Source organism: Pithys albifrons, chromosome 7 (assembly GCF_047495875.1).
Source record: "Pithys albifrons albifrons isolate INPA30051 chromosome 7, PitAlb_v1, whole genome shotgun sequence".
Lineage (NCBI taxonomy): Eukaryota > Metazoa > Chordata > Aves > Passeriformes > Thamnophilidae > Pithys > Pithys albifrons.
Genome location: NC_092464.1, coordinates 7,538,713 through 7,559,202, shown reverse-complemented (window position 1 = coordinate 7,559,202; position 20,490 = coordinate 7,538,713). Strand labels below are relative to the sequence as shown.

At 40.9% G+C, this 20,490-nt stretch overlaps 1 protein-coding gene across 12 annotated transcripts in view; it reads left to right on the top strand.

Moving 5' to 3' along the window:
- KMT2C (lysine methyltransferase 2C) overlaps positions 1 to 20,490 on the top strand; it is a 193,399-nt gene that overhangs the window by 2,311 nt on the left and 170,598 nt on the right. Inside the window, exon 1 of one of the 12 annotated variants that reach the window (XM_071560793.1) lies at positions 16,179 to 16,481. The exons of the other annotated variants lie outside the window; for them this stretch is intronic. The gene's annotated coding sequence lies outside the window, so the exon portion shown is untranslated. Of the gene's footprint in view, positions 1 to 16,178; positions 16,482 to 20,490 lie in introns of those variants that run through there. 12 annotated transcript variants of the gene reach the window in all.

The following is a 20,490-nucleotide window of genomic DNA, read 5'->3' as shown; positions in this document are numbered from 1 at the left end:
GAATGTTTGTGTAAGAGCTGGAAATTAAATTAGCTGAGACAAAAATTAAAATGAATCAATACTCTTTTGCCTCCTTCCCTGATTGTTCCTGGCTGGTGTGGTGCTTGGTGTCCTGCTGCTTCTTTGTGGAAATCCTGTACTGTTGTTAAGGCATTATGATGTAAGTCAGAAATGCTTTTGAAACCAGGATTTTATAAAAAATACTTATTTTCTGACTTTCACGACATAGGTATAGATTGGGCTTTTTAAATTGCATCCATCTGGGGGAGAAAATGTTTTTATTTTGTAAGTTTTGCTGTTTACAGAATACTGATTACAATTAGCCTATCAAAAGCAGAAATAAATCAAGTAAAATATTTTCTGTCTTTTTCTTGTGACTGCTTGGACTTGTCTTCCTTTTTACTTCTGTGCTTTCCAGTTGGATTAATGTGCCTCATGTAAACTAGAGAAAAGAGCATATGTCAGACCATTTTCTGTACTGTAATCACATGTCTAAATCACTATTAGCCAGTCAAATTGTTCAACTGCTTTATCCCATTATGGGAAATGTTCCACTGAATGTTCAGTCTAAGTGCAGTCTAAGTAATGATAAAATGAAGAGCCCTGCATTAAACTGGCAAAGTCAAAATAGAATAATTCCTCAGCTATGGAAGCTTCCATTAAAAAGCAATGCCATATTGGAGAGTGCTGTAGGTTGGTGTTTTACCTTCTTGAAGGCCTTGTTTGGTGAGTTTAAGGAGACAGATGAAAAACTGCCTTGAATCTGCTCCTATGAGATGCCAAGGATTCTCAAGTCTTCCCAGAATTATGCTTATGTTAAGGGAGTACAGGGTTCTTCAGTAGGGCAGCACTGCCCATGCCTTTCTCCTTATGCATTTTAGCTGGTTATCAGTAAAAATTCCAGTGGTGATGCGGACACAGATCTGTACAGGGAACTGTGGAGCCTTCCCATAGGTGATGAACTGGGAATCAGTGCCCTCAGTACCTGGAGAGGTACAGATGGGAGAATGTGATGTTGAAACAGCATTTTATCATTGTTTGAAGGTTGTAGCTTCATGATAGCATTGTCAGGAGAGTTGATCTTAGGTGAACAGTTCATTTTTATTATTTGTATTGTAATTGTGCCTAGAGGCCAGGGCACCATTTTACTACATGCAGTACAAATGCATAAGCAAAGATACCTTCTACACAAACAATTTCTTAATTTAAATGTAAAGATAAGACAGCATGTAAATGTAAGAAATGTATTGGGAAAGCACGAGGGAGCTGTGAGAGTGCTGTGAGCCAAAGCACATGAAGTTGAAGTACCCTGGCTATCTCAGCATCCGGAAGGATTCATAGGCATCCAACTTGGAGGATACATTTAAAACAGGGTAACATTGTCACTCCGAGGATTTTCACAGATAGTTTGTTTCCTGCCTGAAGTGCCAGACCAACGCTCCTATTTTCTTCCTTACAATGTGACAACAGAGTATCTGTCTAGAACAGGAGCTCCAATAGAGGAGGTGGAGCAAGAACAGGCCATGAGGAGCCTTAAAACTGACAGTTCATGGTTTATCAGGAAGAAGGAAGAATACACAGAACTATACTCAAAGCAGCGAATGAGGAAAATATTTTTGTAGTATCATCTTACAAATAAATTTAAAAGGTAGAGAGATTGCACTTAAAAAAGTCAAAAAAAGAATAAAGTTTCATTATTGAAACTAGGAGATGATGGAGAAGAAGGAAGCTTTCAAATGCAGGGTTCAAAGAGAGGTCTTGTTGTTATTGTATAGGAAAAAGTGGGAATAATTAGGTACCATTTCACTGTATGGCCTGAAATCTTGGAAAGTTAACTCCTGTACTTGGATTATACCTCAAGTTCCAGGGTATGGACCTGAAGGATAGGAACGTGATCAAAAAGAAGTTGTAGAAGAAGAGTTCTGTTTTAACTATATCGTCATTGTATGAACAGCTGGTTACTGATGAAAATGTATCAGAATAGTATTGTACAGCTGCAGTAAACAATTTTGCAATGTATTTTAAGTACTAGAGCTTTCTTAATCTCTCCAGGTTACAAGCAGCACCAACAGATGTAGCTTCTTAGAAACATTTGGTAGCAGAAGTCTCAGGGATTGCAACCGTGATAACAGTTACTTTGTAGTTCAGTGTCTAAGGTCTCTTTAAATTTTATTTTCAGCATCCATCAGACTTTGATGTATGTTACAAATTATTTTTGCAAATGTGTGTAATTTAAAACAGCATTGGATAATGATTTCAAAAAGCATGAAATTTGTGGAAAAGGTTTTCTGTGTTTATTTTTAATTATCTGCATTTTAATTTCTGTCCTAGTTTTTCATTACTTTGGCCAATGTAAGCTGTGGTAGGTTTGCAAAGGCCATCGATTTCACACATGCAGATAGTTTTGGGGAGCCTTAAGCATATCGTTTTTGCCAGGAAATGATTATTTGAGAATTTGTATTATCACTTTAGCTGCATTTGTGTTAGGATAGGCCAGTATTTAAAGATATATATGCTCATTTCAAAAGAATGTTAATGTGTTGGTTGGAGCTTTATAACTCAGCTGTGTTTCTTTAGTTCATCAGACACCTTCTGCATGATACCTGTGTCTTTACTTGCCTGCCCTTTTCTCACTTCAAAATTTAACATTTATAAATGTAAAATTTAGATTGCATTGCAGAATAAAAATGTTCCCAAACACACGATGGTGATTAGGGAAGGTCGTTGCTACCTGGCAGGACCGAGGTCTTTGGATAGGCGAGCTTTGTACAACTATTGTACAGATAAGGGTTAAGGTATTAAAGCAAACAGTGGCCTGTACAAGCCACGTGTATCAAACTGCTTGGCCAAAAGCCAGAAGGTACATACAAGATCACACAGTGAAGAGATGAGGCTTCGTGACATGATGTTGGCTCTTTGAAGGTCTCTCTAGTCCCTTGCAGAGCAGGACTGAGCTCTGTGCTCCAGGGTCCCGGGGGAGCCTTGTGCCATTTTGTTCAGCAGCCCATGTTATGTGACTTCCTCCACCATATTCGAAATACCAAGCACTTTCCCACTTGTCTTACACTGTTCTTGCGTAGGAGCCTGGCTTAAACTGCTCACAGTGCTGTTTTGCTCAGGAGGTAAATGATGTCTGTATTAATCTTTAGATTTTCAGTTGTTGATAAGGACCTGTGTGATGGGTGGGCTTTATTGAATCATTTTGGCACATTCTCAAAGGTGTTAAAATGTAGATTCATGTGGTACCTTCACTTGTGTCTTAAGGGTGAGTGAAGTTAGGCTTAATGTTGGAAATAAATGCAGTTTCCAAAACTTGAAACAGACTGCACTTGCTGGGGAGATTTTTTTTGGGGGGTGGAGGGCATTGCAGTTGTTAATTTGTTAATGTTTGTATTTGATGATCCATTGAACTTCTGTAACACTTGTGGTGAGAGGACCTTAAAGAGCTGCTGCACATTATTGTGACAGATCAAGTGTGATGGCACAATCTCAACATATTGGTCATAAGGCATGTCTTTACCCAGTCTCTTGATTGCTGCTCTCTGAGCCATCTACACACCAGACATCTCTTCATCCTGTATGCAGTGACACAGGAGACTTTTCCTGGCTTCAAACAATAAAACAGTCCAATTTTCTTGGCTTTGCTTGTGGATTTTTTTTCTTGTTAGCATGTTCAACTCCTACTGACTTCTTGTCATTGTTCTTTCTTAAGATAAGTGATTGAAAATGGACATTTCTATTCTTTGCCGACTTCTGAGTTGAGAGACAGTTTTCCAAGGCAGGGGCTTGCTGAGAATAGGTAAACTCTCCCTTTCTCAGGGTGGAGTTGTTTTTCACCTCCTTGGCCCAGTTGTCCCACAGCAGAATTGGAGGGTTAGCAGTGTCATGTATTACTGGGGAAAGTAGAATTTCCTTATTCATCACTAATGAGCTCTCCCTTATGTTGTTATACACTGAGGCTATGGAATTAACTTTTTAAGAAATGCTGTCATACACTAAAATGTTATCAACTGTTAAATAATTAAGTGATTGAGAACTTCAGGAAATGTTGTAAGCTTTTCCTTCTGTGTTTAATATATTTGACCATGAATTCATACAATCTACGTGATTCATATAGTTTGGATAAACAGAGAAGATTTTACCACACCAAGTACTTCTTGCTAGTAACTGGAATTGAATTTTGCATTTTTTGGTTTTGTTTTTCACAAGAAGGATGGACAGTCAAAAGGTCAGAAGGATGGTTAGTCAAAATAAGTTTGGGCACTTGCTTCAAGAACTACATTGAATAAGTTCTTCTAATAGCATTGGTGCTTTTGAAAGCAAATAGAAGGAAGTAGGAAACCCCTTAAAATCTAGAATATTTGTTATTTTGAGAAACACAGGCAGTGAGTGTATGGAGTGCATCAGGTGGTTAATTTCCCCAAATCCCATAAATCTTAGGCTGGTTCTGGCAGTGAAAAGGAGCAGCAGTACTGCCCTCCCTCCACTACCAGCTGTTTGTTTCTCCCCTGTGCTGACCCAGGCGTTTGTGGTGAGCTACGCTGGGAAACTGAGCCGGGTTAAAACTAACCTGGCAAAGAAACGTGTTTGTGATAGCATGAGGGAGGAGGCCAGAGCAAGGGCCAGGCTGTGGAGAGGCAGAGCTGCAGCTCTGGGCAGCACTGCCAGCTTAAAGTGGTGTCTACGAAGGTATAGCCTTGGTTGCCCGAAATTTGGGGGTGTTTGGTTCTCAGGCTGACTCCTTTGAGTTCTTCAATATAGGAGTTGTTTCAGGAGATTGAGATTTTTACAGCCTGTAGTCATACATACTGGTTCATTTGTTGTTTGAAAAAAATAATGTTGAGAGGGTTCTTCACAGCATATAGACAGAGGAGTAGTTCTCATCTCTCTTGCCTCAGACATTGGCATTGATTAAATAAGGAATTTCAGTTTGATCCTCAGAATCATTCTTAAACTGAATATTCAAAGTACTCCTAAAATAACAGGGTAAGTAAAGTGTTTTATGTTAACAATAGCTTCAGGTATTCTGAAAGCTCCTTCCTACAAGTATATCAATATATAGGCATTATAATAAAATCACACAAGATCTCGCTTATTTCAGAATATTCTTTCCTTTCACATTTTTTGGAAATATTTTTATTAAATCACACATGCACCAAATCCTATTGCTTGCCATCCCAATATAAATTCATAATTACTAATTTTCAGTGTTGTATTTATCAACATTCTAATTGCTTTTCTTGAAGAAACTGTTGGAAGCCCTACCAAACTAGGATGCCTCCCCTCCAGACTTTTGGCATTGAGCAGGGGAGAGAAAGAGGCCTTTTTCTCTTCTGCTGCATCATTACTGAAAATAAATTCTTGTCCAAACCAGTTTTAATTAGGCTATCAAGAAAAAAAATCAGCTTTAGGAAAATTTACCAATTTTTTATTTTGCCTATTATATTTTTATTTTCTTCCTTGGAGCATATGCAGTTGAGTCACTGGTATGTCACTGTAAGATAACAGGGATTTTTGGTAGCGAAGCTGTGATCCAAATGTGCAGTTTCTGCCACTAAACATTTACTGACCTCTTAAGTGACTGTTTGAGAGTGCCACGTGGAAGCCTCAGTTAATCCAGAATGACTTCTGGAGCACCCCAGTGTTCTTGGAACCTGGGATGTTCCAGTTGCAGTGTCTACTCTCCTGTCTTGGCCTGGAGTGAAAACTGTCTGCAGTGTTCTTAGGGAGTGTTTTCTCAACAGAAAAATGATAGGGTGGCCCCATGTTGTTATTAATAAATGGAGGAGCAATTCTGTCGTAAAATTTGGGAGATTTATTAGTAAGCCATTTTGTAAACATAGAATGTGAATTATTTAGGTGGGTTTTTTTTTTCCCTGGAGTGTGGAGCTCAGAAGCACAATGAAATTCTCTAAAATAAAAGGAATATTTAGTTTTCCTGTATCACCACAGATGAATGGAACTATATGGCCAGAAGACTTCAGGGTGATGTTGCTCATCCTTCTGTGTTGCGTATCTGTATCATTTCTGACAAATGGTTCTCCAACTTGTTTTTGAAGTATTTAGTGAGTGTAATTCCCCTGTATCTCTAGGCAATTGGTTTCAGTAATTAATTTTGTCAAGTATAAAATAAATATTCTTTACTTCTGATTAAGCCAGTTTTGTCTTGTATTACTTATGCTTAAGACTCCACAGTTGAAATGGAGAACAATTTTTATAATGAACTTTTATTTATTAGGAGATCGCCTCCTTTGTTCTGCATTGAACAAGCTTAACCTCTGTAGCAACATAATATTGACTTACCTGATTTATCCTTTGAAAGATTGCTAGTCTTTATTAAGTTTCACTTGGCTGATATGAACCACCTTTCAATTTATCAGGATGATTTTTGTTAGATCTTGTCCTCTAAAATATTCATGGCCCCAACCTCAGCCATGTGTTGTATGAAACTCTTCTCTGTGTGTGAATAATCACATGCAGGTCCTGGAGGAAGGGACTTTCTTGTGGTATTCTCCCACCTTGACTGAAAAGAATTTGCAAATAAATACCCTGTGAGTGCTCTAGCTCATTGTTGCCAGCCTCCCTTAGGGCATTTTCACCAGGGCTGTATTAGGGAAGGTGATTGTTCATAGTTTAGAGATTACTTCTGTCTGTTTCTGAAGCATTGTGTCAAATCCTCCCAGTCCTGCTGACTTGAATTTCCCTGATTATTTAGCCTGGTAACAACGTCAGGTTTTGGCTACAATAAATCTGTTTTATGAAGGCTGCAATACAGAAAGTGGCATTTGAGCCCATTTTGTTACCGTTTGTTCTTTTTTAACACTGTTTGTACAGACTTTCGTGTTTTGATTCTTACTTCTAAAATATTTCTGAAACTTTGTTTGCCTTTTATATTGCACAGTGGTAATACGGCATGCTGTGCTTTTATCTCTTCTGATTTTTATCCCTGACAGTTTATGCTGTTCCTTTATATTCATTAAAATGCCCTTGTTTCCATTCCTAATATGATTCTTTCTAGTTTCAGACCCTTATTACTGGCTGCTTTTGATGCAGCCCATATTGCTCATACTACATTTCCTATCTCTCCCTTGCTTTGGAATACTTTGCCATTGTGCAAATTCCAGTACAATAACTGCCAGTTCTCCTTTTAAATCGCAGTCCCAAGAGATTTAGTAAAAAGTTCAAAGAGTTTGTTTAAAGTTGCTTTTCTTATTTCAGTTAATTGAAGATAAAAATTTGTTCTCCTTTCTCTCCTGCTCTCACTTTCCCCCTTCCTTGGCACAGCGAGTGCTTCTTGTTACCACTTCCAGCCAAATCACTGTACACATTGAGATGTTTAAAATGGAGCCTGCCCTAATAGAGTGAAGTGTGAAGTAACTGCTCTTCTGGCACTCAACTTTGTGAAACAGTTGTCCTCAGCGTTTTCACAAACATGTTGGGCTGTTTGTTCTGTTATTTTGGCTTTCTATTAAACGTATGGATGATGAAGGCCTCCTCTTACCCTGAAGATACGTGCTCTGAAAGCTTCTGTTAGCTGATTCCAAACACTTACCAGCTTCCCCAAATTTTTCTCTCCCAGCCTTTCCAGTTCCTTATTCCCTAGTTCCCATTCTCTGTTGCTTACGTGTTTGTTTCTACTCCAACTTTTTTCCTTCTCTGTTTTTTTCCCCTCCCTGTAATAAAAGCAAATGAGTATTATTTTTTTCTTGAGTATTATTTTTTTTCTTACCATGGCTCACTGAATGCATGAAACCAGAACTTCACTTAGAAATGGGCCAGATGCTTTTCATTGTGAGGAAAGACTTGGAAAAGAAAATTTTGAAATAAAATGCAAAATAAAAAGAACTATTCCTTTCAGTTTCCTTAAATTTTGCCATTTATAATTGGGGCTAATTCAGGGCTGTGCTTGTGTTTCGTATTGATGAGTGGCATGGCTGGAGCCAGCAGTAGTGTTCTGGCACCTGAAGCATTCAGCTTCTTGTCTGTGCTTGTGAAAATCCCAGCAGGGAATGTTTGGAGGCACTGGTCACTGTTGCCCCCATTGTCAGGTGATTCCAGCAGTTGCTGGGACAGTTTTGACCCACACCTGCCACTGCTTTGCCAAACAGTTCTCAAGGCTGGCCCAAGGTTTTGTGTGGACCACACATTGTTCCCAGCATAGTTTAAGTGTGGCTGCTTTGTGTGGGAGTTTGGGAATTAGATAGCATGGATGTAGGCTGTTCAGTGCTAGCTGGCCTCAAGGCCAGCATCACCAACTATGTTTAATTCACTGGTGTAACTATAACCCGTGGTTTTGTTTTTGTTTTGGATTTTTTTAAGGAGGATTTCAATGAAACTGATAGAATCCTCATCTGTTTTTCTTTCAGCCTCCTGGGCAAACACTGTGCCACAGTTAATGTTCTCTAACCCACAGGGATGTAAGTTTAGGAAGAACAGCTCTCAGCAGAGCTGCTCTAGAGGGAGCAGAGGGGATGGGATGTGCAAGCCATGAGACTCTTGGAAATGCTGCCTTTCAGTGCTGCTTCTGACACACAGTGTTTCCTCGTTCACGTTTTGCACGATTGACCTTGCATCAGGGATCCTGGTGGAGGTTTGTACAAAGGAAAGTACAGAACAGATTCAGCAGGAACTCTGATTTACTTTTCTGCCAGTGTCTTCCAAAAACCCTTTAGGAGAGAACTGGGCCCAGAAATAGGAGGGTAACTCAAGAAGTAAATGATCTGTAAGCAAGATTATTTAAAGAAATTATCCCTAAGATCTTTCATGTAGCAGTAAGTGCTGGCTCATGGCTGACTCTGCTGTTGCCTCTTTCTCTAATGGAATGGGAGAGTTTCCCTTGACCTGTGGTGTGCTGTGAACAGCTTGGAGATATATTAATTTGTTTCAAATCTATGTGTTGGTAAAGAATAAATGCAAAAGCTTGAGGAACTGACTCATATTTTGTGTACTCTCTATGTGGTCTTCTCAGGCAAGGCTACACTGGTAGAAAAGAACAGAGAAAGTACTGTTGGTTGTGAACCTACTTCATGGACAAGCAGAAAATCTTGATCTCAAGGCTTGTTAACCAGACATTGTCAGCAGGGGTTTTAAATTACTGATAACTTAATGTAAATAAATATTTGTTTAATAATATTTTCTGTTTACTTTTTTCCAATTCATATACCTCTTTTCATTTTACTTGCTTTAGACTGTCTTCATAGGCAAAAATAACCTGTTTTTAAATTACTGGCTTGACCATGTTATTTTTAAGTCTTTTTTAGACCAGTGAGAATTTTTTGTCTATACTTACTTAACATGCTCACTCTTAGAATAAGTGAAGTCATAACTGTCTTGGACATGTTTAAACTTGTTGAGTTGAAACTTGGGCTCTCAGCTGTTTTGTGTCTTCTCAGGTGCACTGTTTTCCTTGTGTAGTTAGAATTTGGGAAAGTATTGTGATAGACATTTATTAACAGGCTTTTATCTAAAGATTATAAATGTTGTTAGATCAAGTTGTTGATTTTTTCTGGTTTTTTCTCTCTCTGTTTTCCCCCTCTTTTTGTCACCCAATATGTAGCCTGAACTGGACCTGGGGAATATCCAGCTGCATAGATGTGACCACGTCATGTGGTGTGGGAGCATATTCCTAACAGCGATTAGTAATGGGCCTTGGGGACAGGGCAGAGACAAAATTCTGGCTTCTGTAGTCATGCCACCTTAGGTTTATTTTCTAGTACTGTGATGGTCTAGTTTCTGTCTGAATTGTTTTCTTTGAAAGCTTTAAAGGAATAATGATATTTATTTTACTATTTTAAAGGAGCTTACTAATGAGTAGGAGTAAGTGTATTCAGATTCTGCTGAAGCCTTTATGCTTAGTCAGAAGAGAGAAGGAGGTATCTCTGAAATGCAATTCAGGTGAAGTTGGGACTGAGCAAGAGCATCTAATAGGAAATACTAGACAAAGCTGTTTAGGTGTGATTTAGGCTGAGTATCACCTTTATACCCTAATTGCTGTTGTCTGTACTTGCCATAATTTATTTCTAGTAGGGTCTCCCATCAGATTTCAGCATTGTGTATAATTACACAGCTATGTAAACAAGGAATTGAGCTTCAAAATGTTTGTAAACCATTTTGGGAACTGACTCTGACCTGCTTAGAGCAAGAGGTTGAACTAGCAGACCTTTGAGGTCTTTTTCAATCTGAGTTACTGTATGCTCCTGTTCTGTGAGCATCCCTTCTGATGGTCGTATCCATTATTTATGTTGTACCCATTGCCTTTACAGAGTGAATGATGTGTAATAGCCTTTATTTTGTATGTGTTTTCCTTTGTTATTTCTTGAAAGAAAACAGTTTACTAAATCTCTGTTTCATTGTCTGCTTTCCTTTTTCCCTTTATCACTTGATACTTACTTTATCTATTAATCTGTGTGATTCCTCATATTCTAAATAAATTATTTCTTCCTTACTATGTTTTTTGTCAGAAGTGGTGTCATCTGGCATTCTAGATTTTCTTTTTAAAGAGTGTGTTTAAAAGTTTATCTGCTAGAAAAGGGTAGGGCTATTTTCATTACTTTAAAGCAAATATGTCAGAATTTATTTTCTCATTGGATTTCCATTGTGCACTGTTGGAAACAGTTTTGTCGTGCCTGTGCTAGCAGCTAACAATGCGTGTCACTAGCAATGAGTCATTTTCTGATGGCCTGAGAGTGTTTGGTTATAGTCTGTTTTCTACCTCTTCGCTTCTTGCATCTTCTTTTCAGCTTGTGGTCTTTTTCTCTGTATTGGTTTTTAGTCCTTTCTGAATTAATTTGCTCACCCCTTTATTTCTTTTTCCCATATGGAAAATTTTCATCAGGTGCTGTAGTGATAGGACAAAAGGGAATGGCTTCAAACTGAGAGAGGACAGGTTTAGATTAGGTGTTAGGAAGAAATTCCACCTGAACAGGTTGCCCAGAGAAGTTGTGGATGTCCCATCCCTGGAAACATTCAAGGCCAGGTTGGATGGAGCTCTGAGCAACCTGGTCTAGTGGAAGGTGTCCCTGTCCATGGCAGGGGAGTTGGAACAGGATGATCTTTAAGGTCCCTGTAACCCAAACCGTTCTATGATTCCAAGGGATTCTCCATTGTCATTTAAGTAACAGAGTTTACCCCTGGCAGCACTCAGCAACAATGTGAAACACACAGGGCACGAGGCTCTGTCTCTTGTGCAGTGTTTCCATAAGAAAGCATCACGAGCTGTGCTACATCAGTGCCAGGTAAAATTGTGCTATTGGGCAAGTGAAGAAGTGACTAAGCAAATCTGATTTCCAGAGGTAATGCAAGACTTTAAGGCTTATTTTTTTTCTTTCAAGTATTTTGGTTTTGAAATGCATTTTAACCTGATGTAGCCTGTGCATCTCCATTGATATTGCCATTTGCCTTGTGGCACTGGACACGGGTGACACTTTGTGAGCTCAGGCTCCCTTTTGAGATTTGTGCTGATGTTCTGCAGGTTAATATCAGCTGTAGAGGCAAAAGGGGACACTGCAGCTCCAATTCACATTCATCAGTCAATCAATGTGGTTTTAGGCTTTGCCTTGAAATGAACCATTCTGCCATGTCACTGGGACAGTAGCCTTTGGCTGAAGCATGGCAAGACATCAGGAAAGAAAGACACCTCGAGTTTTTTCCATTTTATTTGTCAAAACTTGCCAGTCAAAGCCATATTAAGAGACAGAATTTGATGTTTTCTATGTGGAAAGCTATTTCAATTACCTAACATGTTTCTGTTCAAATTCTGTGTCTAAAAGCAAGCTTGCTAGATATGACAGCTTAGATGTAATGGCTTTAAATCAAACTTATAGTATGTTAATGTGGGTATGTAGTTAATAGACAAAATGTGTTTTTTGGCTGTGTGACATGCTGCCAGCCTATCTTGGGGTCCAGATATGATCTGGTTCATGCTTACAAGAAGAGAGAGCAGGGAGGAGGAAATACACCATTTGGAACCGATTTAGAACCTTTATTTTTGTTTCTAAATTTTACTTCTAGAAATTGAATCTGTATCTGGAGACTTAGTACAGGTTAGAAACGAAGAACTTCCAAACGCCTTCAAATGCAATTAAAAAAGAAGTCTGTTGTCTTCTGTTTAATTCTTTGGCGTGGAAAGTGGAATTTACAGAGAAACTATTCACAGGAGAGGGAGGCTGAAGTTGCTGTTTAGCATGGAAGCATAAAGGGGTGCTAGAAGGTAAAATGCCCTTATATTTCAGTAGGATTGTCATACTAAGGAAAAAATATTTGTTTTTCCTTTTCTGCTTCTGTTGTCCTTGTGTAGCTCAATACTTAGGGCTTAATCTCAAATTGTTAGGATTATAATATAATAATCTTAAAAATCCATTGAAGATATTGGAAATAGGAGGTCAGCAGAAGTTACGAAGAATCAAATGTTTAAGAAAGAGAAACACATTTTTGTCCTTCTTAATATGTCTATCTTTGTAGGTTTTAAAATGAATGAAGTAGCAAACCAGATGTATGATCTAGCTAGAGTAACCTAGTAAGGCTTCTGGTGGGAAGCCCATGTCTCTTATTTGTATATGAATTGCGCATGAAATTCTGATTGGAATATATTGGAAATGGTGACTTACCTGTTTCTGAATTTCTCTTGGTTTCTTCTTGGCATCATTGTGAAGAAACTTTCTCCAAAAGTTAGGGATTGTAAATAGGGCCTATTACACAGAGGTACTGTGTGCTTCACTCAATGTCTTGATTAACTCAAGAGTTGTATCCTTGAGTTAATCAATTTGAGCTTGGAAGAAAACAGTCCACCATATGTATAGACATAAGTTTTTATCTTAATCATTAAATCTATCGCTTCTGTTGCTTACAGAAAAGAAGAAGTCTGTCTTAGGAGAGGCAACTGATCCCATTTTTTCCATGTACGTTTTCTTGGCAGAGGCACTGGCATAAACAGTTCCTGCCTTGCCATCATGGTGACACACGTTTGTGGAGATGTGTGAATCAGGGCAGGGAATTGCTGCAGACAGAATTGCTTTGCCTTTTCTTGGTGTCCAGCCCTGCTGCTTCTGGCTGGGTTACCCTGTAGCAAGATCAGTCCCTGTGTCTGGTTCTCAACATGATCCAAGTACAACTGAACAGGAACAGTTCAGAGGCTGGGAAGAAGAGCTGTGGGGTGGCATCAGCTTCTATGAGAACTGATGCCTGAGTTGTTCCTTTAGCTCCATGTGTAATCCTACTGAGTGCAACTTATGGGCAGTTTGTCTGGTGTCAACGTGACTGGTGTTGGACCATGTCTGGCTGTGCTGTAGTAAAATTACACTTTGTCCTTTGTAAGATTTTTATGGCAATTTGTGTTCTTTTACAGTAAAAGAACTAAATGTAGCCTCTTTGATGTGATAGAAAATGCATCCCCATGTTGGAAGCTCTGGGGAAGAAGACAGGCAGCTAATACAGCTCCATACCTGTTAGCTTCCATCTTGGGTCACATGAACAGCAGGAAAAGTACTGAGAGTAATTTATTATTATTATTTTAACCAGCTATTATTAAATTACAACTTGTCTTGTTTGTGCTAACATATTTAAACTTGTCAGGTGACCCATTACCTGGTATGTTAAAACCTGCATTTTTTAATGGAGTGTAACATTTGAAAATACCTGCAGGTTTAAGGTACAGCAGCACAAACATCCCTGTGAATTGATGGAGCCTCTGTCACGCTGCTGGGGTATCACCTCAGACAGTAGTGCACTTGGGTTGTGGTGGAAGCTTATCAAACCAGGCAGTTATGGGGTAGATGACACACAGTAAACTTGGTGCTCCAGCCTTGCTTAACCTGCTGAGTCTGAACAGAAAACCTCATTTTATTTAATACAGTTTGGGAAACACACAGATTTTGTCTGCTGTTGGGTATCTTTTTTGGTTTAAGAGGAGCTCAATCTCAGAATAACTGCTTAGAAAAATATTTAAACTCTGCAAAGATGGATGTCCAGGAACCTGAAGGATTGTGAGTGCCAAAGGGAACTGACAAAGTGATTAGTGTTTGGGTAGTGGCTTTGCATATTCACCACTTGTTGGTTGCACCAAAGCAACCACCCCTTACTGCAAAATAAACCCCTGGCATTTACCATCTCTTCTAAGGTTTAGGCTAAAATATTTAACCTTCTCATTGCAGCAGACTGAGTGTGCTAATACATGTGGTTACAGAGATGTGCTGATAAGCTGTAGCTTGATAGCTGCTTGTAGCCAAATATATTTATGTGTCCGTACCTGTACTAACATGGCACAATGGCTCTTAAACAATAGTTACTTGTTTCAGAATAAACACCTGGAGATTTTTTCATGTGAGTGCTTTCTTTTTAAATTTTTATCTTCATCTCTGCAGAATTGGTTTGATAAAAAACTTTCCTGTAGGCTGGGCACCTGGAGTGTGTTTCAGCTGAAAATGTAAGGAGAGGCAGTGTTGGTCCACTCCCTCTACCTGGATAGATCCTGCTGTGTGAATCACTGTGGGGATTTTGGCTTTTTTTTTGCAGTCTTAGAGGTGAGATGGTTTTTTAAAGTTCCTGGATGCATTTATTGAGAATTTCTCTAACCAGTACTGATAAGGCAATACTGAACTTACTTGTTTGTCCACAACAGATGGTGCCCAAGGTTAAGTACATCCACTGCAGCTTGGTGTGACAGAAGAGAGTGTGATAAAAAAGTACTAAGATGAGTGAGAAAACAGACATAATACGTGGACTTACTTTTGTTTGGAAAACAAATTACATTGCTGTTGTCAATGTGTCAGCCTGTGTCTTGCAGATGGCTGACACAAATTTTAAGAAAACTTAAGAAGCAAAGCATTACTGAACAGCTGCTTTGAGGTTCTTTTTGTGTGAAGGGAAGTTGAACAAAGGTAGTTGCGTTACTACTCAAACTGGCAGACCCATTGGTTTGAAAGTATCTATCAATACCAGTGAAGTGACACTTGCGTAATGTTTTCTTGATTTGTTTTTCTCTCTGGAGGAGAAGAAAATTGGCAGGGTGCATTTGAAGGATTAGGAAAGAGCCATTTGTAGATGGACATTTGTCAAGCTTTGCTTTCTTAGCTCGTCCATTCCAGATTCTTTTGGAGTAGTGTAGAGCAGCCTGGAAAACGTTAAAAAGGAGGTGGAAAAAAAAAAGAAAACAAAAGGAAAGCTAAAATGCAAAAGGCTAACTAAACCTAGAAGATTAAAACACAAAAAGTTTCACCTGAGTGTGAGAAAGAACTTTACGTTGAGGGTGGCAGAGATCTGGAACAGCTGCCCAGGGAGGTCGTGGATTCTCCCTCTCTGGGGACATCCCAAACCCACCTGGGATCTGTTTATGTGTCACCTGCTCCAGGTGACCCTGCCGTGGCAGGGGGTTGGGCTGGATGGTCTCCAGAGGCCCGTTCCAACCCTAACCATTCTTTGGGGAAAAAACCCACCAAAACCAAAACAACAACAACAAAAAAACACCCAAAAACCAAAACGGCGATCCCCTAAGTCCCACCTTAATTTCAGGGGCAAAACGCTGGTTTTCCCGGCGCAGCAGGGAAAGCGGGCAGTGGAAAGAGGGCAGTGGAAACCGGCAGGTCCGGCAGGAAAAGCGGGCAGTGGAAACGCAACTTTTGTCGGCGCCGCTTTGTTAAGTGGGAAAGTGCGTGCGCGGGGTGGGGGGAAGCGGGGGGCGCTCCGGGGGGACCGGCCGGGAAGGGTATGTGCGGGGCCGTGCGGGGGGACCGGCCGGGCAGGGGATGTGCGGAGCCATGCGGGGAGACCGGCCGGGCAGGGGATGTGCGGGGCCGTGCGGAGGCTGCGGGGGACCGGCCGGACAGGGGATGTGCGGGGCCGTGCGGAGGGACCAGCCGGGCAAGGAATGTGCAGGAGGACTGGCCGGGCAGGGGATGTGCGGGGAGACCGGCCCGGCCGGGCAGGGGATGCGGGGCCGGGTAGGCTCCGGCGGGGGCGCTGCGCCCGCGGCCGCCGCTCCGCCTCCCGATCGCGGGCGGCCCCGCTCCTGCCGCAGCGCTCCGGTCCGCACATTGGCGGCGCCCGGCTGCGTCGGATCTACTTTCTCTCCCTCGGCTCTTTTTTTTTCTTTTTTTCTTTTTTTTTCTCCTTTCCCCTCCCCTTTCCCCCCGCTCCCCTCCCCCTCCCTCCCTCCCTGCCTACTCCTCCTCCTCCTCCTCGCCGGCGGCCCCAGCCTGGCTCGGGGAGGCTCCCGGAGCCGAAGTTGCGGCGATCGCGGCTGTTCCGCATCGCTCCCCGGCGGCGCCGCCATGGGGGGGGCCCTGTAGAGCCGCCCGGGGCAGCGGCCGGGGGAGCTGCGACATGGCCGAGCGCGGGCACTGCTGAGCGGCAGCATCGCTGCCCTGACATGTAAATAACTTCTCTGCCCTCCGGAGCCGCGCCGGTGCCAGCCCCTCCATTTTCCGAGGGGGGATTTGCGAGCGCTGCCGCGGCGCTGGGCGATGCCGCGCAGAGCCGGCTCGCCGCGGGTGAGTACGGCGGGCGCTGAACTTCTTTGTATGGGAGGTGACAGCGGGGAAGGGGCTCCCCGGGGACGGGGGGACCCGCCGGGACCGGGCGGAAAACTTGGCGTGAGAACTGGGCGCTGCTGGCACTCGGGAGAGCGGATTCGACGCCGTCTGGTCAATAAAAACCCCAACAAACAAAAACCAAAAAACCCACCACCACCACCAAAAAGAAAAACCGGACCCGAGTCCAGACGTGGGTGTAGAGGTTCAAGTTACACGCTCGCTGCATAATCCTCGGCCGTTTGCTAAATAAAAATAAGGAAAAGGAGGGTGGGTGGATGGGAGAAACAACCACAAAAGCCCCGCTCGGTCTGAGCCGGGTATCCGGTCGTCGCTGCCCTGGGTACACCTACACACGTGTGCCCGCACGGACACGCTTATATGCTTTAAAAAACAGGACTTTATATGGTTATCTATAACACAACTCCTATTTTTCCCCCCTTTTAAATTTTTTTAATCACTTCCTGGTGTAAATTCTGGAGTGCTGGGAAATTGAGATAGGATTCATTTTTCTTTAATATTTTGGAGTGTTCTGTGCACGCTATTTTTGAGGGGCGTTCCATTTTAATTTTGCACGTTTTCAAAGCATATACCTGTGTAGTGTTAATTTTAGGCGATCCTCCCAGCTGCCTTTATCTGTAGTTCTAAATTGAAAGAGAGAAATAAAAAACACTTTTAAAAATACTGTATATTTCTAGCGCGTAATGGATGGTCAGGCCATCATATATCATGATTTTTGTATGAGCAGTGAGCAAATAGGTCATAAGTCAAAGTAAGTGTTATGTAACTGCCTGGCTTTAACAAACTTGGTACAAACTGTAAAGAAAAAAAGTATTTTTTTATTTGGACGATATGAGAGGCGGGCTATTTCTTTTTCCGGTGGGAATGGTTTGTAGCAGGTTGATTAAAACAAACAAACAAACCACCCAACAAAACAACTTATGCTTTCAAAATAAGAACCAGGTAGTTTGTGTATTTTTCTGAAAAACTGTTTGAGTGTCGTGCATAATTCTGGATACTAAACACTAGATACTCACCAGTGAATCACTAGTTAACACTGTAACCAGATTCTTACATAATTGAAAAATGTTCCTGAGTTAGTATAGTTTCTTATTTAACTTCACTGTTTTCTGGAACAGTGTTATTTGGCATAGAGTTGAAAGAACTGAAGATCTGTATGAAAATGGTTTGGGGCTTTTTCATCTGAAGAAGTAAAGCAGTGGTGGGTTCGTACTCCTGTAGCAAAACTGAAACAACGAGGCAGACATTTAAAGGTTCTCGGTGACTGTACAATGCTGTGTATGGAAGTGCACACAGCTACTAAGCTGGAGGTTACTGGAGGGGTCTTTGTGCTGCCTGTACATCATGGTGATGGTAGTCTGTGGTGTTTTATGTTCCTGCACAATAAAATACACTTGCTACAGAAAATAACTGCAGCTCCCAGGCTGTTCAGCACGAATATTTTAACCATCTACTAAGACAGAGGCAGGGGACAGGGCAGATTTTTCTCGGTGCTGTGTGGTCGGTTCAGTAACTTCACTGATGACTACTGCACATTTATTTTTAAACTGTTTGGTTATGCATCCTTTACTACTCTGTTGTAAATGGACTTTCTTTTGAGAATATACTTGGAGTTTGAGTATCTGTAGCTTTTAGTTGCCTACCTCACTTTCAGGTTGTCTTTGTAAACTGTGTTATGATGACTCTACTCTTCTTTTGTTGTATCTGTTATGTGAAAAGAAATACCTAATATTCTGTCAGCATTAAATCTAGATGCTTTTAAGCTAAAATACTCCTTTTTGGTAGGAATTGTTATTTAATTTTTGTGTAATTATTTTGTCAGACTCAACACTTAGTTGACTTATATCCTTCCCCCCACCCCCCCTTTTTTTCCTTGCCTGTTTTTTTATTTTCTTTTGTATTTTTCTTTCCTAAGCATAAACTCCTGCAGAGTTTTGGCAAAATATTCTTAGGGAGTTTTTTTTTTTTTTGAGAGGAGGACACAGGGGGTGGCATTATTGTAATTTACGTAATATACCAGTAGAAAGTAGTTGCACCATGTACAGTTTCTTAAGACTGTTCACTAGACTTGCTTGAAAATGATCTCTTAAGGGTAAATGGCTGAGCAAAAATTAAAAGCAGCCATGTATTTATTTCTGCTTTTGTTTCAGGCTAAAACGACCATTCAGCTTGTGCTTTACAGGGTATTCCCAGTCTGAAATTTATTCAGCTATTTAAAAATAGTGGTAAAAGTATTCTTTTATCATCGCTGCTTTCGAATCTCACGGCTTTGCAGTTCTGGTTTCCTGTTCTTGAAGTGTGGATAGAAAGCTCGTAGTGTGGAGAAATATATACTTTGTATACCATATAGTATAAAATAGGCAGCCCAAGGAGAAGGACTGGCTCTGGAGGGTTGTCAAAAGCATACCCTAAACAAGCTGAATGATACTTTTTTTGTTCTATTTGGGCTGTTCCAATTTTAGGAATTAGTAAGGCTTTTGGAGACTCTGGGGCATAGCGTGTTTGCAGAAAGAAGTATTTAAAACCAGTTTGACAGTGGGCCTTTAGCTAGTCTTTTATAATTCTGTCTTTCCTCTGTGAAATCCTTTTGGCATGTTGCGGTTCTCTGGCAGTATCCCAGCATGTGATATCACAGATATCAGATGTCTTCTTGTGATTCGTGGCATTTGCTGTGCCGCAGTGGTGCTCCCTGGGATGGCTTAGGTGAACCAGGAAATGTCATGGAAATTCATCTCTGTGGTGGAGAAACAGTCACATGGTTCAGGGAATAGGTGAGCGCCTTCTGTTTGAGAGTCTTCACATCTTTGTGTTTCATAATCTGATGTGGAGTGCGCTCAGCAAACAGATGTGTCTTTTACTAGTCTGTACAGATTTTTTTTCCTGACATCTTAGATATAGATGCATATCAAAATGAGTGGCAAAACATCACTTTGGAAATATCTTTGATTAAAAAAAGAAGCATAATTATACATGGCCTTGTTAGGATTTCTTTTCATCTCGAAGTTGAGGTCCAATGCCAGGCATAAGCATAGATGATATCACACATATGGAGGATATTTGACTCCTCCATAAGATCTGTTGGAAGTTAGTCATAGCACACTGCATTTCTGTGTGTCTCTTCAGTGAAGTCTCGCTCTTGTCTGTATTCACTGGTGAATGTTACACAGTAAGTGTGGCTGGTGCTGGTGGTGCTTTTGTAGCATAGCTAGAAAATAAAAGCTTCCATGCTGGCTGCTTTGTCCCATGTTTTCATCCTGATTTCCAAGCATTGAAAGGTGAATTCTTCAGTAACATTGCTTAATTAGACACCAAAGATAAAGGCAAAGAAAAGAGTCTGCTTGTGTATTTGTTTTTAGTCAAGACTGCAATTCCTCAGTATAATTCAGTTTCAGGAATGAATTCCTTGTTTTAGATGGAGCTCAATGTGTTTCTTCTAACCACAAACACTTCCATGTTGTTGTTACTCCAGATCTCCCTTTGTATTTTTTTCTTATCCCTATTTTTAATTTGTGTGTCCCAAATGCCCCAGTGCTATAAAAAGAAAATGTAGATTGTGTTTGGAAGACTCTGTCTGGAAAGAAGTGCATGTGAGAGCAGGTTATTACTGTCTGATTTATAGTTTGGCTTCTGCCCCAACCAGCTTATGATCTAAACAATAATTCTGCCCTCTCTTAGTATCTAACATCAGGTGCCATAGAGAAAAATGGGATAAACTCTGAAGGGGGCAGTTGTGGGAATAATCATTCTGTGGGAGATCTGTTTGAGATGGGATTAGACCAGGAGGAAAGGGAGCTGTGTTTTTCCCAGAATTCAGGAAACCTCAAGCGGAATTCCTATTTATGCTTATAGTTCTGCAGAAATCTGCCTTCTTTGAATCAAATGACTTGTGAAGATACTGAGTTTGACAGAATTTGAAGGCTTCTTCCAAGCATGAGGAACAGGGTGAAAA